This window comes from Pongo pygmaeus, chromosome 10 (assembly GCF_028885625.2).
Source record: "Pongo pygmaeus isolate AG05252 chromosome 10, NHGRI_mPonPyg2-v2.0_pri, whole genome shotgun sequence".
Lineage (NCBI taxonomy): Eukaryota > Metazoa > Chordata > Mammalia > Primates > Hominidae > Pongo > Pongo pygmaeus.
Window position 1 is genome coordinate 69,317,873 of NC_072383.2, and position 9,451 is coordinate 69,327,323.

The 9,451-nt window shown below is 38.9% G+C and overlaps 1 protein-coding gene across 2 annotated transcripts in view; it reads right to left on the reverse strand.

Moving 5' to 3' along the window:
- TSPAN8 (tetraspanin 8) overlaps window positions 1-7,049 on the reverse strand; it is a 291,505-nt gene extending 284,456 nt beyond the window's left edge. For both annotated transcript variants that reach the window (XM_054445130.2, XM_054445127.2), the window contains exon 1: window positions 6,755-7,049. The gene's annotated coding sequence lies outside the window, so the exon portion shown is untranslated. The remainder of the gene's footprint in view (window positions 1-6,754) is intronic.
- Window positions 7,050-9,451: the final 2,402 nt, after the last annotated feature.

A 9,451-nucleotide genomic window follows, 5' to 3' on the forward strand; every position in this document is an offset into this window, starting at 1 on the left:
AAACTAAGTGCACAATTTAACATACTTGGCAACTTTTTTAAAGTACAGTCCAAACTTTGAAATGTTTCTTGCATTACAGATCCAAATAGCCCTCATGAAATAACAAAATAAAATCTTTGGTTATCATTTTATTCACAGTAGCATATTGGATTTGCAGTTAATAATTTTCAATTTCCCAAGAGTAAATTTAGCCATAAAAAATTAGTTTATAAATGACCATACAACGTTTTCAATCAGCTTCCATATTAGAGATTCAGCTTCTTAATTTAGAGTTCACTTTCATTTTAAATTTATGGATGAAAGAATGAAGAGCTGAAACTTCACATCTGTGGAGTAGACACTAGACATTGAATCCAATTAGAGCTCCTAGGTGTAGGAAGAGTAGGACTCAACATCATAAGCACGGGGCCGAGAATTTGGGGATGTGGGAAGCCAACAGAAAGGAATACAGCAGCTAATGAAATAGTCCAGGAGAAGGGCAGAACAGAAGGAGAAATCTGTTCATTCCATATCATTCTTTATCTGACCTCACCCCCACATTGCAGCAAGTACTACAGATGAGGTAGAGACTCCTCAGCCATAAGGAATGAACCCCAAGGCACTAAGTTCTCTCCACCTACTCTGTTTTCATAGTCACAAAGAGTTTGACAGAGCTCCAAATCTGGGAGAAGATTTTGAACTATTCACAGATCTCACCGCTCCTAAAAACTTCAGAAGAGATCACAGAGCTCCCCTCAGTGCTGTCCCCTCTACCCATTCCAGCTAGAGGAAGGACCATCACACTCTCTGACCTTCCCTGTACAAAATTCTCAGGGCTTTCATAAATACAGTTCCAATGTGCTCACAGCTGAGCTCGAGAGTCTTTATATATGGCATTGTTCTCTGAGTATCATTTTCTGCTTCTGTTGTACCACATCTTAAAACTAATTTTCTCCTAAATTGTATTAGTATAATATTTTCTAAACTGTGAAGAAAAAGTCATTGGCCATTTTAATGGTGATAGCATAGTGATTTATATTCATTTTTTCAAGCTTTCTGAGAAGAATGGAAGTAGAATTTTTTTAAAGTAAAAACAAAAAATTTCAGAATGCATAAAGGGAGAACTACATAAATAATCCTTCATGTCCAATGTAGTGCTTTTTAACACTGGGTCCGTGAATTGTTATGGTTATCAATGTGTCAGCATATGTCTGCTCAGAATGTGTCCATATACATCTACTTATGGAAATTTCAGGTGTATACATATATGAGAATTTTATATAGGCATCATCGCTTTTATAATATTTTAAATAGGGAAGATGCATCAAAAAAAGTTTTAGGGGAGATAAATTAATAAAAAGTTCAAAATTTTTATCTCACCTTATTATTCAGCCTTTTAATGCCATGAACTTTTTTGGCAGGGGTCAGCACTTTGCTTCTGAAGATAGAGATATAGATGCAGTATTCTGTATATGTAGACACAGATATAATAGCAGTCATTTTGATTGTCTTTTCTTTTTCTCTTTCTGCTTCTTAAAAAGGCCTCTGTGTTAGTGAGGAACCCATCTTCTTTCAGGAGCTATCTCAACAACTACAGACTTATTCGTTGTTCCCCTGCCAGGTTCAGAGAGCTAACAAGGGAATGAGGTAGACTCACAATAACAGCCAACATTTACAGAGAGCTCCCTATATATACACCTGGCACTGTGCAAAACACTTTGCCTCTTTTAGTCTTTATAACAATCCCATTAGATTACTACCTTTATTATTCTCATTTTACACATGAGACTTAAAAAACTAAGTCCTTGCCAGAGTGACATCAGCAAGATGGTGGAATAAGGCTTTCCAGCACACACCTTCTCCTAAAATCATCAATTTGAACAATTATCTATGCACAAAAATATCTTTATAAGAGCTAAGGAATCCAAGTGAGAGATTACAGAACATTAGTAGAGCACATAAACAAAAAAATATGCATTTAAGATGGTAGGATGAAAAGTGGTACCCTCTGCACAGGAAAAGGACTATGAAATCATACCCACAGCTTCACCACAGAGCCAGCAGAAGGCCCACCCCATGAGCCCCCATGCCAGGCCAGCCCCCACAGCTTTAATCTCCAGTCCCTACCCACAGACTCAGCATCCAGGCCCAATGCTAGGCCAGGCCAACCCCTTTGGCCCCAGGCTCCAGGTCTTTCCCAGCACCAGGCTAACCACCATACCTCAGGCTCTGAGCTATTGCCTGCAGCCCCAGGCTCCAGGCCAAACCCTGTGGTTCCAGGTTTCAGGCCCACCCAGCTATCCCATGTAGCTCAAGCTCTGCACCAGCTTCTGTAGCCTCAGGAATGAAGATGGCACCTGTGGACTCAGGCTTTAAGCCCACCACAGCTCCATGCCAGCCCCCACAGCCCCAGGCTCTAGTGGATCCGTGATCCAGGCACACCCCAGTGGACTCAGATTCCATGCCCAACATTACAAGCACTAGGCGCACCCACCTACTCACCCAAGTATCAGGCTAGCTGCCTAAGGATTCCAAAAGCAAGCTTTCCATAGACCCCGCCAGCCAACCTGCCCAGAATCTCTTAAACAGCTTACTGGTGAAGGGCTTGCCAATCTGTAAAGACTGGAAGAGGTGCCTGCTTCTTCAAACAAACATCAACATAAGACCAAAAGGATCATGAATAATCAGGAAAGCATGACACCACCAAAAGAACAAAATTAGTCACCAATAACTGACCTTAAAGAAATGGAGATCTACAAATCACCTGACAAAGATTTCAAAATAATCATCTAAAAGAAACTCAGTGAGCTACAAGAGAACCCAGATAGACAACTAAACAACATTAAGAAAATAATACATGAAGAAAATGAGAGGTTCGATAAAGAGATAGAAACAATAAAAAAGAAGCAAACATAAATTCTGGATTTGCAGAATACTATGACTGAATTGAAGAAAACAAAAGCCATAAAGAGCTTCAACAGCAAACTCAATCAAGCATAGAAAGAATTAGCAAGCTCAAAGACAAGTCATTTAAAATTATTCAGTCAGAGGAACAAGTGTAAAATAAAAGAAAAAGACTGAAGAAAGTCTAAGGGACTTACGAAGCATCACTAGACCTGTTTAAAAGAAATGCTAAAGGGATTTCTTCAAGTTGAAATTAAAGAATGCTAACAACATGAAAACCTATGAATGTATAAAACTCACTGTAAAAGTAAAAAATCATCAAATATAGATACTCTAATATTGTAATGGTGGTTCATAAATCACCATTAACTCTAGGATAAAAGTTAAAAGATAAAATATTAAAAATACCTATAGCTACAATAATTTCTAAGTGAATAAGCAATAAACAAAATTCAATTATGTAACTTATAGCATCAATAAGATAAAATGTGGGTGAGAAGTTAAAGTGTAGAGGTTTTGTATGCAGTCAAGTTATTATCAGCTTAAAACAGACTATTATAAGATATTTTATGTAAGCCTTATGGTAACCACAAAAATAAATACCTGTAGTAGATACCAAAGAGATACAGAATGAAATCAAAGCATGCCACTATTAAAAAATTATCAAATCACAAAGGAAGACAGCAAGAGAAGAAGAAAAGAACAAAGGAACTACAAAATAGTCAGACAACAATTAATAATGTGGCAATAGTAAATCCATACCTATCAATAATTTATTTATATAAATGGATTAAATTCTCCTATCAAATACTTCGAGTAATGAAATGGATAAACAAAATGAAAATCTAACAATATGCTGCCTACAAGAGACTCATTTTAGTTTTAAGGACTCACAGGCTGAAAGTGAAGAGATGGAAAAAGAAGATATTCAATGTGAATGGTAAGCAAAAGAGATCAGGGTAGTCATATCAGACAAAATAGACTTGAAGTAAAAAAAAAAACTGTCACAAAAGACAAAGAAATTCATTATAAAATGATTAAGGGGTCAATTCATTAAGACAATATAATGATTGTAAATGTATATGCACTCAGTATGTGAGAACCTAAATATATAAGGCAAATATTAAGAGAATAGAGAGGAGACATAGAAAGCAATACAATAATAATAGGAAACTTCAGCATTCTACTTTTAATGATGAATAGATGATCCACACAGAAAATCAGTAAGGAAACAGCAAACTTTGACAACACTGTAGACCAAATGGACCTAAAAGACATGTACAGAACATTCTATCCAACAGCAGCAGAATATATATTACTCTCAAGCACACATGAAACATTCTCCAGGACAGATCATATGTTAGGCAATAAAACAAGTCTTCAGAAATTTAAGAAGACTGAGATTATATTGAGCCCATTTCTGACCAATCAATAAAGGGAGAAAAATTGAATCTTCACAAATATGTGGAAATCAAGCAACACACTGATGAACAACCAAGTGATCAAAAAAGAAACTAAAAAAAAATCTTTATACAAATGAAAATGGAAATCACAACATAACAAAACTTATAGAAAACAGCCAAAGCAGTTCAAAGAGGAAAGTTTACAACAATAAACGCTTACAGTAAGAAAAAAGAAAAACCTCAAATCAACAACTTAAATTTATACCTCAGGGAACTAGAAAAAGAGCAAACTAAGCCCAAAGTTAGCAGAAGAAGGGAAATAATGAAAGACAGAGCAGAAATAAATGAAAAAGAGACTAGAAAAACAATAAAAAGATCAATAAAACCAAGATATGGTTTTTTTGAAAGAACAAACTTGACAAATTTTTACCTAGAATAAGTAGGAGGGAAAAGAAAAGACTCAAATAATTAAAATTGTAAATGAGAAACATTACGACTGATACCCCAGAAATACAAAGGATCAAAGAGACTGCTATGAACAGTTATATGCCAACAAATTGAATACTAAAAAAATGGATAAATTCGAGCTTGCAGTGATCCAAGATTGCACCACTGCACTCCAGCCTGGGCAACAGAGCGAGACTCAATCTCAAAAAAAAAAATGGATAAATTCCTAAAAATATACAAACTATCAAGTCTGAAACATGAAGAAATAGGAAATATGATCACAATAATAGCAAGTAAGAAGATTAAATCAATAATTGAAGACCTCCCAGCAAAGAAAACCCAAGGACCTAATGGCTTTATTGGTGAATTACATCAAACATTTAAAGGAAAACTAACATTGATCCTTCTCAAACTCAAGAATATTGAAGAGGAGAGAACACTTTCAAACTCATTTTACGAGGTCAGCATTACCTCGATAGTAAAAAAAAAAATTACAGGCCAATATTGCTGATGAACATAATGGCAAAATACTAACAAACTGAATTCAACAGCACATTAAAAGGATTATTCACCATAATCATGAGGGATTTATACCTGGGATGCAAGGATGGTTCAACACATGCAAAACAATAAATATGATACACCACATGAACAGAATGAACAGTAAAAGTTATATAATCATCTCAACAGATGTACAAAAACAATGAAATTCAACATTTTCTCAAGATAAAAACTCTCAATAAATTAGGTATAGAAGAAATGTACCTCAGCACAGCAAAAAACATATATGACAAGCCCATAGCTAACATAATACTCAACAGTGTAAAGTTAAAAACTTTTCTTCTACAATCAAGAACAAAACAAGGGGCCGGGCATGGTGGCTTATGCCTGTAATCCCAGCACTTTGGGAGGCCAAGGCGGGCAGATCACGAGTCAGGAGATCGAGACCATCCTGCCTAACATGGTGAAACCCCATCTCTATGAAAAATACAAAAAAAAAAGTAGCCGAGCATGGTGGCAGGCACCTGTAGTCCCAACTACTCAGAAGACTGAGGCAGGAGAATGGTGTGAACCCGGGAGGCAGAGCTTGCAGTGAGCCGAGATCACGCTACCACACTCCAGCCTGGGCGACAGAGCGAGACTCCATCTCAAAAAAATAAATAAATAAAACAAGACAAAGATGCCCATTCTTGCCACTTCCATTCCACATAGTGCTGGGAGTTCTAGCCAGAGCAATTAGGCAAGAGAAAGAAAAGGCATCCACACTGAAAAGGAAGATGTTAAGTTGTTCCTGTTTACAGATAACATAATCTTTTATGTAGAAAACCCTTAAGACTACATGAAAAAACTATTAGAACCAATAAGTAAATTCAATAAAGTCACTGAATACAAAATCAACATGCAAAAGTCAGTGGCATTTCTATACACTAAGAACAAACGATCTGAAAAAAAGAAATCAAATAAAAACTCTACAATAGCATCAGAAAAAATTAAAAATACTTAAGAATAAATTTAACCAGAAGCTGAAAGATCTGTACATTGAAAACTGTAGAACAGGGGTGAAAGAAATTGAAGAAAACAAATAGATGGAAAGCTATCTCATGTTCACTGGTTGGAAGAATTAATATTGTTAAAATGTCTTTGCTACCCAAAGCAATCCACAAATTTAATACACTTCCTATCAAAATTCCAATGGCATTTTACAGAAATAGGAAAAACAATTCTAAAATTCATATGGAACTACAAAAGACCCTGAATAACCATAGCAACCTTGAATAAGTAAAGAAAGCTGGAGTCATCACACTACCTGGTTTCCACAAAATCTACCTGATCTGCGATAAAAGTATGAAGAACACGTGCAGGGAAAGGACAGTCTGTTCAATAAATGGTGTTGGCGAAGCTGGATATCTATATGCAGAAGAATGAAAGTAGTTTCTCATACGATATACAATAATCAACTCCAAATTGATTAAAGACTTAAATATAAGACCTGAAACTGGGGAGATTTAAGAGTTTGTTACCAGAGGAACAGCTCCGGTCTACAGCTCCCAGCGCGAGCCACGCAGAAGACGGGTGATTTCTGCATTTCCATCTGAGGTACCGTGTTCATCTCACTAGGGAGTGCCAGACAGTGGGCGCAGGTCAGTGGGTGAGCGCACCGTGCGCCAGCCGAAGCAGGGGCGAGGCATTGCCTCACTCGGGAAGCGCAAGGGGTAAGGGAGTTCCCCTTCCAGGGGTGACAGACGGCACCTGGAAAATCGGGCCACTCCCACCCGAATACTGTGCTTTTCCGACGGGCTTAGGAAACGGTGCCCCAGGAGAGTATAGCCCACACCTGGCTCAGAGGGTCCTACGCCCACGGAGTCTCGCTGATTGCTAGCACAGCAGTCTGAGATCAAACAGCAAGTCGGCAGCGAGGCTGGGGGAGGGGCGCCCGCCATTGCCCAGGCTCGCTTAGGTAAACAAAGCAGCCTGGAAGCTTGAACTGGGTGGAGCCCACCACAGCTCAAGGAGGCCTGCCTGCCTCTGTAGGCTCCACCTCTGGGGGCAGGGCACAGACAAACAAAAAGACAGCAGTAACCTCTGCAGACTTAAATGTCCCTGTCTGACAGCTGTGAGGAGAGCAGTGGTTCTCCCAGCACGCAGCTGGAGATCTGAGAACGGGCTGACTGCCTCCTCAAGTGGGTCCCTGACCCCTGACCCCCGAGCAGCCTAACTGGGAGGCACCCGCCAGCAGGGGCAGACTGACACCTCACACGGCCAGCCAGGTACTCCAACAGACCTGCAGCTGAGGGTTCTGTCTGTTAGAAGGAAAACTAACAGAAAGGACATCCACACCAAAAACCCATCTGTATATCACCATCATCAAAGACCAAAAGTAGATAAAACCACAAAGATGGGGAAAAAACAGAGCAGAAAAACTGGAAACTCTAAAAAGCAGAGTACCTCTCCTCCTCCAAAGGAACGCAGTTCCTCACCAGCAACAGAACAAAGCTGGACGGAGAATGACTTTGACGAGCTGAGAGAAGAAGGCTTCAGACGATCAAATTACTCCGAGCTACGGGAGGATATTCAAACCAAAGGCAAAGAAGTTGAAAACTTTGAAAAAAATTTAGAAGAATGTATGACTAGAATAACCAATACAGAGAAGTGCTTAAAGGAGCTGATGGAGCTGAAAACCAAGGCTCGAGAACTACGTGAAGAATGCAGAAGCCTCAGGAGCCGATGCGATCAAATGGAAGAAAGGGTATCAGCCCTGGAAGATGAAATGAATGAAATGAAGCGAGAAGGGAAGTTTAGAGAAAAAAGAATAAAAAGAAACGAGCAAAGTCTCCAAGAAATGTGGGACTATGTGAAAAGACCAAATCTACATCTGATTGGTGTACCTGAAAGTGACGGGGAGAATGGAAACAAGTTGGAAAACACTCTGCAGGATATTATCCAGGAGAACTTCCCCAATCTAGCAAGGCAGGCCAACATTCAGATTCAGGAAATACAGAGAACGCCACAAAGATACTCCTCGAGAAGAGCAACTCCAAGACACATAATTGTCAGATTCACCAAAGTTGAAATGAAGGAAAAAATGTTAAGGGCAGCCAGAGAGAAAGGTCGGGTTACCATCAAAGGGAAGCCCATCAGACTAACAGCGGATCTCTCGGCAGAAACCCTACAAGCCAGAAGAGAGTGGGGGCCAATATTCAACATTCTTAAAGAAAAGAATTTTCAACCCAGAATTTCATATCCTGCCAAACTAAGCTTCATAAGTGAAGGAGAAATAAAATACTTTACAGACAAGCAAATGCTGAGAGATTTTGTCACCACCAGGCCTGCCCTAAAAGAGCTCTTGAAGGAAGCGCTAAACATGGAAAGGCACAACCGGTACCAGCCACTGCAAAATCATACCGAAATGTAAAGACCATTGAGACTAGGAAGAGACTGCATCAACTAACGAGCAAAATATCCAGCTAACATCATAATGACAGGATCAAATTCACACATAACAATATTAACTTTAAATGTAAATGGACTAAATGCTCCAATTAAAAGACACAGACTGGCAAATTGGATAAAGACTCAAGACCCATCAGTGTGCTGTATTCAGGAAACCCATCTCACATGCAGAGACACACATAGGCTCAAAATAAAAGGATGGAGGAAGATCTACCAAGCAAATGGAAAACAAAAAAAGGCAGGGGTTGCAATCCTAGTCTCTGATAAAACAGACTTTAAACCAACAAAGATCAAAAGAGACAAAGAAGGCCATTATATAATGGTAAAGGGATTAATTCAACAAGAAGAGCTAACTATCCTAAATATATATGCACCCAATACAGGAGCAACCAGATTCATAAAGCAAGTCCTGAGTGACCTACAAAGAGACTTAGACTCCCACACATTAATAATGGGAGACTTTAACACCCCACTGTCAACATTAGACAGATCAACGAGACAGAAAGTCAACAAGGATACCCAGGAATTGAACTCAGCTCTGCACCAAGAGGACCTAATAGACATCTACAGAACTCTCCACCCCAAATCAACAGAATATACATTTTTTTCAGCACCACACCACACCTATTCCAAAATTGACCATATACTTGGAAGTAAAGCTCTCCTTAATAAATGTAAAAGAACAGAAATTATAACAAACTATCTCTCAGATCACAGTGCAATCAAGCTAGAACTCAGGATTAAGAATCTCACTCAAAACCGCTCAA